The following is an 11,444-nucleotide window of genomic DNA, read 5'->3' on the forward strand; positions in this document are numbered from 1 at the left end:
ACAGATTTTTTTTTTTTTGTATAATTTTATTTTGTTATTTGGCTTTCTTATATGACGATGTAAACGAAATACTAAACATTTTTGAGTGTTTTTAATGTGTGAATCTATAATAACGTGATAATATTCATGTTTTTTGTGCTGAAACCGATTAGGTTGGCTAGCTGATGTTACCTCAGTTAAATGCGCCTGTTTGACTCACTCAAGTCTTGACTTGTAATATAAGTTTTCTTCAATTAAGCTTCACGAATAATAATAAAAAAAATAAATAAAAATAAATAAAAAAACTTTTATGAGCTTTTATTCCTAATTTATTGTATGGAGGAATTCAGAGCATGGGCGCCACCTGTTTACTGAAGAATAGTATGACAGTTGCCTTTTCAAACCAATGCAGTAGAAGCTTGAATACATTTTCAATAATTATCAGTTGCATATAGAAAAAAAAAAGATTATTAAAATATTATTTATAAAATGTCTCAAAATGGACTAAATAACGAAATCACGAATCATATTGTAATGCATTAATCAATAAACGAGCAAAACAAAGCATATACATTCCCAAACATACATCTGCCATATTGCCATTGTGTGTTCATGCAGTGTCTTGTACCCCCGTTTCTTTTATTTCTGTGATTGATCCATAAATGTTGATCCAATCATCTTTCATTTGAGTATATTGCATACCGATTGCTCTTCACTTGTTAACAAGCTTCATTGCACTGAAATCAAACCAAGGTCAATGTCCTCCCTTAAATGAAATTTCAGCAGCATGAAGAATGAATTACACAAAACCAAAATCATTAGCTAGCAATTGCTTGACATGATAAACCAGTCAGAGTAATAAGGTTGCATAGGCATACTGAACTTGATTAGAAACTCAATACACGATCAATACTCACCTTTAGGTTGTGCACGAAAGACTAACCATCTAGGAAATGAGGTGTGTTGGATTTATTGCCAGTTAATCAAAGACATTGCCGGATACCGATGGAAAACGTGAATAACAACATCACACAAATGACGCCCGATTGATCCAGCCATGCCTTTGCAGACAATTAACTTTGTTTGAGAGCTGACAATAAATCCATCTGAAAGACAGAAAACATGTAGCTAAAACATTTCCTGAATGGATTTTGCTGACTCTGATAATTCTTTTACATTCCACTGCATTAATCTGTGTAACAATTACATTGACAAACTTGTAAAAACTTGTGACAATTATGAATTATGTATTTGTTAATGCTACACCCCAATTTTGTAAATAATTGGGAACTTAAAGTAAATCAGAAAATTCCACTAACGTAAATGTATGGTTGCTCTATGGTTTTTTTGGTGAAAGCCAGTTCCTAATCTTCTACACTGAGACAAATTTGGTATAGAAAGTTTCAGTCAATAAATGGCAGTAAATTAAAAACATAAGTACAAAAGATATGATAAGATAAAAAAAATAAAAATAGGAAGACTGAAATAGTATTTTCTTGTAAACTATACTCCAATAATATTTGTTTTATGTACATTTTTTATATATTTATTACGGCTGAAATGTTCTTTTAAAGATTAATTTTTAAAAACCATAAACTAATGTTCTCAGAACATTACCGGAATGTTATGCACAAATATATACAGTATATATTTTACTTTTTATAACCAAAAACATTCTAGGAACAAAAATTGTCAACTGAGTTTATATGAGAGTAAGATTACTGTAATATAAGAATGATTTTGTTATATAAGCATAGCTTACATCTCTACATCTAATTTCAGTGTATGTGTTCATGTGAAGAGCACGGGCTACATACATGTATACATTAGTAAAAACACTTGATGTGTAGATTGATCACTGATTGTAGTAATTTAGATGCGTGGATAGCAGAGGGCATGTTTGTTTGTATAAGTGATGTGCATATGCTTTTGTCCATATGCGTATTCACATATAAAAGCAGTCTCATCAAACAGAGTGCTGCAGCGCATCTCCATTTAACTAGTGTTAAAAGGAAAATCAATGAGAGATTTGTGGCAGGAAGTCTGTATATTCTCTGTGGCTTTTTCAGCCATTCAGAGGGGGAGAGGTTTGTTCTGTTTCTACCCCACAAATCTTAACCCTCATTGGTTTGAGAGGGTAAGAATAGGGATAGCTGTAAAACTCAACCCCCAGAATAATTCTTAAGAATGGCTCTCATTCATCACACTTAGAAACACACACACAGTATGAGGGTAAGCAATATTCAGGGGCAATCGATTGAGAGTAATTTGATCCATGTCATCTGTACAGCTAATTGATTGCTTGTTGCAAAAGCTATATTGGTGTGTAAGCGCATCCGGTCCAGATGCCATTACATGGTTTATCCTCATTATAATATATTAATTAGTAGAAAAAAGAAACGGCGTTCATTTCCCTCTTCGGATAGCAAATGTGTTGTGTAAGAACATTTGTCTTTGAACAGCTATAGAATCTAATTAAGTCACGTTTGAGGAACAGTAATTGCCAACTTTGATGGTTCCTTTTGATTACTTGATCAAAGAAAAGAAAATTGCCTCAGTTTCAGCCGGGCAGCTAATAGACTTCTTGAAGGCCTTTGGAAACTGCAGAGATCACTATGGCGGGTTTGATTCAGAGCACACAGTTGATCAAAACAGACTGAAAATGACCAGTGAAGGAGCTACAGGGATGGTCAGAAAGTATAACCACGGTTTTTTTTTTTTTTTTAAGCATTTTGTTCCTGTTACTAAGCATGTCTAATTAATGATCAGTTGTCTTTCTCTGACCACATTGCTAAAACTACCCAGTCCTGCAGATTTGCTTTATTCAACATGAAGAAGATCAGGCCCTTTCTTTCGAAGCATGCTTCACAACTCCATTTTCAAGCTCTTGTACTGTCCAGGCTGGACTATTGCAATGCTCTCTTGGCGGGTCTTCCAGCCAGTTCTATCAAACCTTCACAATTAATCCAGAATGCGGCTGCAAGATTCATTTTTAAAGAGCCCAAAAGAATGCACATCACACCTCTTTTTATCAGTTTGCACTGGATACCAATAGCTGCTCGCATTAAATTCAAAGCATTAATCTTTGCCTACAAAACCAGAATTGGTTCTGCACCCCTTTACCTAAATTCATTACTTCAGACTCATGTGCCCTCTAGAAGCTTGCATTCTGCAAGTGATTGTTGCTTTATTCTGCCATCCTAAAGAGGCACAAAATCACGTTCACAGACTTTTAAATAAAATGTTCCCTCTTGGTGGAATGACCTGCCCAACTCAATCCGAGCATCTTCAAGAATCGGCTAAAAACACAAATCTTACATTATTATTTGACCCTCTTACTCTAGAACTCTATCATCTAATTCTATTCATAAAGAAAAGCAAAAAAACTTTTTAGACCTTTTAGACTTGCACTCTATTAATTTACTAACTTCTTTGTTTTCTTTAAGAAAAATACTTATCACTAGCTTCTCTATTCTTTTTGTATTCTATTTGTTTTAATTTTTATTTATTATAGAATTATAAAAAGCAAAAAAAAAAAAAAAAATACAAATACAAATAAATAAAAACATGCGCTATTCTTTTTCTATTCTATCTGTTTTATTTGTATTTATTATATAATGAAAAAATAATTTGCTAGGTGTACTGCGTTAGGCTAACTGAGACTTGTCAAAGCATTTGCCTATTATTGTTCTTATCTAGATTTTGATTGCTTCCATTGTCCTCATTTGTAAGTCACTTTGGATAAAAGTGTCTGATAAATGACTAAGTTAATGATGAACTAAGTTCCTGTTCAAAAACATTTAAAAAGATTTCATGTTTCAAGAAATGTAAAATGTCTTAACATACAAGTTTTCCTCTACAAATTAAACAATGTCCAAAATGAAGGAACTATGTCTCATTTACAAACTCTGGGAACTACTGACATTCCTCACAAGTGGCTTCCTTTGATTCACTCTCTTTAAGCGGGTGAGTAAGTGAAGTGCTGATGAGGTTGTTGATTTCTGGACTGATTCTCCCACTCATTTTGGCCTGCTGCTCATTCCTTTGCAATTTTCCCTCTTGTCTGCTTGCTCAATTTGATAGGATGTCCTGATCTTAGTAGTGTCTATATTACAATAGATTTTTACAGTGATTAAGTATGGGCAGTCTTTATTACTCAAAAAAAAAAAAAAAAAGTACAAAGCTGAAACTGAGATGGCTATTAAGTACATTTTTGCACCATATTTACCCCCAGATACTATGTATTATAATCTTTAAGTAACATAAAAGGCCTAGTACTTTAAAAGTAAGCTACATATTAGTACACAAACTAACTGTACATAGCGTATTAATATCTTTACGGTGACAGTGACAGTTTTCAGTGACAGTCACCTTTTTCCTGAGAGTGCAACTTTCATTAAGTTCACATTCTGCCATTCATGACAGTAGAACAGATCTCAAATGATTAATGAACACTTTAAATATGAAGTTTCAGTTTGTTTGACTTTGCAACACAATGGGCCTTTTAGTAGGCATTGTATATATTGCAAATGAACAAGCTTAATTTGATTGCTAGCTTCTCTTTTTCATTGAAGAAACAGCTGATACAAAACTAATGGTAGATGGCATATAATAGTACCAGAAACTGAAAATGTGCAGAAATCTATTTCTAATTTCTTCTGATTTATCAGTTTGATTAGACTAAATCCCACCGTTTCCCACAAAAGAAATAGGAGTCGTGCTCCCTCTAGTGGTTTACCATTACAACAACACAAAAGCGTGGACAAAAAATTATTATATAGATAACTAATTAAAACTGGTAAATAAGTGTAATGAATAGTGTAAGTGAAATTATCTTAATGCTTTAGAATAAATACAACTCGGCCCATTCAAATAAATATGTAAATAAATAAATACAAATTCAGGTAAAATATATTTTTATATGGTGGTGGGATTACACAGCTTGCCAGTAGATGGCAATGTTGTACAGTCTGTCATTTACCACGCATGACGTAGCAATCTAAACGCTGCAAAGACATTTGCTGTCTGTGCACCATTCTGAAGATGACCATATTTAATTTATTCCACGTTTGGAGCACACTTTCAGTAGTCATTAGTCAGTGCTCAGAAGGTAAGCCATTTGTCCTTCAACTGAATTAATTAAATAGGTATATTAAAAAACAGTAGGCTATATGTAGAAAATAATGTGAACTAAAATATCATGTATAAATATTTTCCACACATTAATTTCTTTAGTAGTTGTTACGTGATTTATAGATAATACACTGATTATCATGGCGATACCATGGTGCTTAACTATTATATCCATGCAGTATAACATTTTATCTGTACTGTATTGATAAAGAATAAAGGGGCATGTCCAAAACATAGGATTATTTTTGTACCATGTATTAAAAACACAGTAATATCACGATACTCTCTCTCATTTTTTAGGGCAGTTTGTGAGTAGGTCATACAGGCTGCGGCGTCTGTGAAAATGTGATTTCTCTGTCTAGTTTCATTGCTTGTGCTTTCATTCAGTACAAAATCCAGGATTAAGTTGCAGCTCGAGTGGCACAAGCCCTGAGTTTTAAAACCAGCTTTAAGAGGAGTTAAAGGCACAGCAAAGGTCAGTAAACATCCATCCAAACATAAGTATTTTGCTCATTTTGCCATTGAAAAATGTGCTATGTGCAGTCTAGACCAGGTCTAGCTAAACTGGGATAGCGCACCGTTAAGAGACATCCCCAGGCTTCACGAGCTCTACATAGCCATGAATGCCACTGGACGGCATTGCCCTTGTTTTCTTGGAAAGTGACACAAATGCATGTAATGCAAACTGCTACTTACAGAGAGAGTCTGTGAAGATTTCTTTGGCAATATTCTAATTACTTATCACTGACATTTCTGCCCCACTTTCTAGAACAACTGTTGATTGACACTGCGTGTTTTAATTGCCTCCTTATCCTCTACATGTTATTCTGCTCCAGGCTGCGTGAACAAGAAACGGGAAATCTGAAATCCCTTGGAGGAATGGCACCATTAATAACAACTTGTTTCAAGACAGACTGGTAGTCGTTTTCTATTAATAAGTTTGTGTTACTCTAACAATGTTGTTGCTTATGTTACTGCAGTAATTAAGTTGAAAGTTGGAAGTGACAGCGCCCACTGAGGTACAATGTTAATTCAAGTTTGTTTGAATCTGAAGTTAGAATACTACACTCGACTGATTGTTGTGCCTATCCCCGGTAACCTTAATACTCTGATTTGTATTCCTCCCACATGGCTAATTACCTCTGACATGATTGCACATATAATGTGTCATGCAAGGGCAAGTGAAGGCAGATCTGTCTGACTCTGCCTTCCATAGCATTGAGGGGTGGCTTGGTATTGCGGCTTGTTACCTAACTCGACAACCGCGACCGTCGATTTGATGAGGCTGTAAACGCGACCAAATGGAGAAATATAGGGATTTGGGAAGAGTAGCTGCTGATGCAGTCATTTCTGGTGTGGGTCTTTTATGCATCCATCTTGAGCGAGTGCAAATATAGGGATTTCACAGTAGGTCCTGATCATTTCTGTTCACATACTGTGGACTCAAATCTTCAGAGAGTGTGAAAATTTAAAGGTTATATTACACTTGTGTCCTCGACTGACTTCAATAGAGAATATTTCAGAAGCTCAGGGAATCAAAAAATAAAATGCACAACTCCTTCCTTGACATCACTCATCCTGTATGCTTTTGCCCACAAAAGCGGGCAATATGTGCCTGGTAATCATGTGACTGACTACAGCAGCGCATGAACATGGATTCTGCATCAGCTTTTTAAGATATACACTATTGGCCAAAAGTTTTGAATAATTAATCTTAATGTTTTTGAATAAAGTCCCTTATGCTCATCAAGGGTGCATTTATTTTGGTAAATTTATTTGTCCAAAAATATAGTAAAAGCAGAAATTATGTTACATGTTATTACAATTTCAAATATTTTAAAATGATGAAAAAGCTGAATTGTCAGCAGCCAATACTCTTCAGTGTCTTCAGTGTCACATGATCTTTCAGAAATCATTCTAATATGTTGATTTGATGCTCAGTTATTATCTGTTATTATTGGTGATAAATTATTAATAATGGTTATTATTATTATCTATGTAGATAATAATAAGAAGAGTTAAAAACTGTTTTTGCTGCTTAATATTTTTGAAGAAACTGTGACTTTTTCTTTCAAATTACTTTTACGAACAGAAAGTTCAGTTAACAGATTTTTTTTTTTTTGGACCCACTTTATATTAAGTGGCCTTAACTACTATGTACTTACATTTTAATTAATAATTTAGTACAATGTACTTATTGTGTACATACATGTTTTTACATTGTACTTATATAAAAAAAAAACACGACATGTAATTACATCTGTATTTAATTTCTGTAATAACATTTATAATTACACTGTTGACCCATACTTTACACCTTAACCCACCCTTAAACTTACCCATACCTCCAACCCTCTCCCTAACCTTACCCCATCCCAACTCAATAGCAGCAAAAGTGTTTTACAATACAATATGAACACAGTAAGTACATTGTACTTATTTTTTATGTAAGTACATAGTAGTTAAGGCCACCTAATATAAAGTGTGACCTTTTTTTTTTTTTGGAACATTCTAAATGTCTGTATAGTCACTTTAATTAATTGAATGCATCTTTCCTAAACAGAAATAAAAATAACAAATCAGTATATTATCTCTGAAGGGTTATGTGACACTGAAGGCTTGAGTAATGACCTTTAAACATGCACCTTACACCAGAATAAATTATTATAAAATTTATTAACAACAACAAAAAAGTTATTTTAAATTGTAATAATATTTCACAATATTACTTTTAAATAAATTGTATGGTACTGTACAAATAAGTTATTTGGCATAGGCCCTGTCCTTAGTCCTAATGACGGGGGATGCAGATTCGGTGGATCCTACCTGAAGACGAAGACAGTAGCAGAGCTTACCCCCATGGATGGTCAGGGGCCAATTTTCTGACATAACTAGTGCTAAAAAGGAATATTAATACAAATTTTAATTCAGTCATTCATTAAATATCTCAAAGACTTTCCAAAGTCTTTGCTTAGTTTTTTTTGTCTTTGTGTGAATAGTTAAACAACTACTTTGTCATCATTAAATCAAATATTAAATAGAAAGTTGTACTTGAAGCATATTTTTTCACAATTTATTATTCCCACTGAAGCATCCCCCAAAATTTGTAATTGTCTCTTTTCACCTCTCCTGAGTTTCCATCCCTGCATGATGCATCCAGCATCCAAACATCTCACAGAGCTTCCCAGCCTCCCCCTGCTGGCTCCTGCCACCTGCCAATACACCAGAGTCTGACTGGCGCTTGAAATGAAATAAATAATGAAAAGGAAAAGCGGGTGTCGACTTTGTCTGTGAACACTCGTCTGTACCTGCCAACTGCTGTAAGACAACAGCGGACCATAGGGGTTCAGCGTGCATGTCAATAGGTTTTACTTGGAGCTTCTTCACTCACAAATGTCAGAGCCGCAGACGTTTCTGTCAGTAGATGTTGCGGCCAATGGCGGCTCTTTCATGCAGGGACCCTCTCCTGTGCAGCTCGATGCCATTCAGCTCAGTCTCTAAGTCTGAGGGGCCCTTCGCTTTGGGAATAACGTTGCTTCTTAGTAGGGAGCCAATAGTCAGTGCTATGTGGGAGCTGCCACGACCCAAGTGTGATTTTACAGTAAACTCAGTATTGTTTTTTTCACACGGTATGCAAACTCCAATGGACTCCATCTCACTCCTACAGTCACGATTCAGGAACAGAGGTAGCTGGTGTCCAACAGAGCGATGAATCCTCCTAAACACGCCCCTTCTTTGTGTGCGATCAGCGGAGAGAGAAGCAGAAGTTCAGGGAGTGGGAGTAGAAGCATGATGTCTGAGGTTAAATTAGTCTTGAGCTTGAACAGTTCGGTTTATGCCCTCTCTGCTCGTCCGTTTCTATTTAGCTGGGCACTGGCGGGCTTGTGTTCCTGCGAGCTGTAACTATGCAAAACATGTCAATGACTTCTGTTTCTGCAGCCTTACTGTGACAGCAGGAGAGAGGTGAGAGCATCACCATGGAAACCCACTACGGGCCTGAGTGCAAGTCAAAAACATTTATTGTCAGAGTAGCTTTCGGTGTTTTCACTGGTCTTGCTATTCTCAGTCCAAGAAAGGACCGAACCTACAGCAGACATACAGATAGAGCAATGTGATACTCTGGGCAATGTGAGTTTAATTACATACACAGTGGTAATTCAAAGAGCTTTATGTAGGCATAATAAAAAATAGAAGACATTTAAAATCAATTAGGGTCATAAGTTAATTTAACTACTGTGAAAAAATAGCATAGTTAAGAAGCTGTTATGGATTCTAAAAGCTTTTATAACCTCTAAATGGGTCATGGTTTCAGAAAAAAATAAAAAGAGTTAACCTCTGTAGTTTCAATTTAGACCTCCAGCCTGGTCTTTGAACCAGGAAAACCAAAGGTTCACTGGATTTTACCATTTTTTGTTGTTGCTGTTTTTTTTTCTTGGTCATATTTCTATAGCCTTATGTTTAAGATGGTTTCTTATTATTTCAGCTGATGAGATAAATACATCTGTCCAGTTAATCCATGCATAAAGAGTAATTTGCATTACTGGCTCATCATACCAAATTCTCCTCTATTTAAAATTTCTAGATAGAAAACAAGTTGCAAGTTGGTTTTTGAAGTCAATGCTTTTGAATAAGCTTTGGAAAAAACTTTTTTTTGGTCCCCCATGCATAAGGAATTAGTGACATCAGCTATCTGGCTATCTGAAATATACACACTATGTTGCCAAAAGTATTGGGACAACCCCTTCTTATAAACAGGTTTGACTAGTAATTTCCATGGGTACAAATCTTAATGTTTAAACATATAATAATATTCTAGGGAGTTTTGCGCTTCTAATTTTATAGCAACAGGCTGGACAGGTCCCTTTTCTATTCTAACATGACAGTGCCTCTTTGTGTATAAGGCAAGGTTCAAAAAGTGTCTAAAAGGACTGTACCCAAGTTTGGTAATGAGTTTTTGGCTCAAGGTCTGCATTTAAAGTCATACCAGTTGTATTCAGTTGGGATTAGAATACATTGCTTTCTGCAGACCAGTCAAGTTCTTCCACACTGACTGAATCAATCATTTCTTTTTTAACCTTGCCTTATACACAGAGGCATTGTCATGTTAGAATAGAAAACGGCCCTGTCCAAACTGTTGCTATAACTGTTGAAATTACTAAAGTAGTCAAACCTGTTCATTAGAAGGGGGTGTCACAATACTTTTGGCAATATAGTGTATGTTTTAAACAATCGCAATTGCTTGTTTAGTAAATTACATTTGCGCAAGAATAATTTGGCATCATCATGGGTAAAGTATATCCCCCTAAACATTCTGCATTATACTAGGATATTATATAGTTGTTTAATAGTTCTGTATAATTCTATATGAAAGAGTTTACAATTCCAAACTAGTACAACACTCTTTAAATTCTGCCACGTGACTAAATAAAAAGATTACAAAATGCTATTTCTAATTCAACCACTAGTCTCGCGCTCAGCGCTAATAAGCCAGATCTCTTGTGCGATCATGGTAGATTTATTTTACGCATTACCAAAGCAAATAGTGTGTGGATGTTGTAAAAGAATGCCTGGTGACTGGAGAGCTTTATTGACATATTAAACAACATCCCTGTTCTGCAAATATATCAGTACTTTTAACTATCTGCTTATAAATTTAGTTTTGGAAACTTGGCAGTCTATAAATATGACATACAATCAGTTTGCTACCAACAGCCAAAACTGTCAAACTGAAGACCCACCTATAAACTTGAGTTACCCTGCCTTCAAATTCATAAAGACAAGAGAAAAGTGCAAGAAACCTGTCATACTCATTTAAATATGATGATCATTATCGTGCTGCATAAGATTATCACATGTATTATGCAGTGTAATTGCATTCCTGTGTTGTAATAGGCATTATTTAGTACTTATGCTTGTGTTATGACCCTTATTTACCTTATTTTCATTTGTCACTATGTATTTACTGCATTAATGTAGTGTTAGGTCTTTAACCTGTTAAATGTCACCCCGTCCCGTATACGGGACGCCTACGTTGACTATACTATATTACAATCAAATTTAATCTAATCTTGACAAACTATATATCGTTGGAAAGGTCTAAGACTCCCAAATATATATTATACCAATATTTTTTGTTAAAAATTATGTAGGAAAAGTAATAGATCAATTTATGACAAGAGTGCACCCTCAGAAATCTACATTACAAAAGCAGCTTTTACCTTTGTTTAAAAAAAAGACTACCTCGTTGCCTTTTTCTCTATCACATTTTAGAAATCATCAGAAGTTATATATCACTTGAAAACATAAAATCTCAAAATTCATCCTTCAAAACC

The sequence above is a fragment of the Carassius gibelio genome, chromosome B12 (assembly GCF_023724105.1).
Source record: "Carassius gibelio isolate Cgi1373 ecotype wild population from Czech Republic chromosome B12, carGib1.2-hapl.c, whole genome shotgun sequence".
Lineage (NCBI taxonomy): Eukaryota > Metazoa > Chordata > Actinopteri > Cypriniformes > Cyprinidae > Carassius > Carassius gibelio.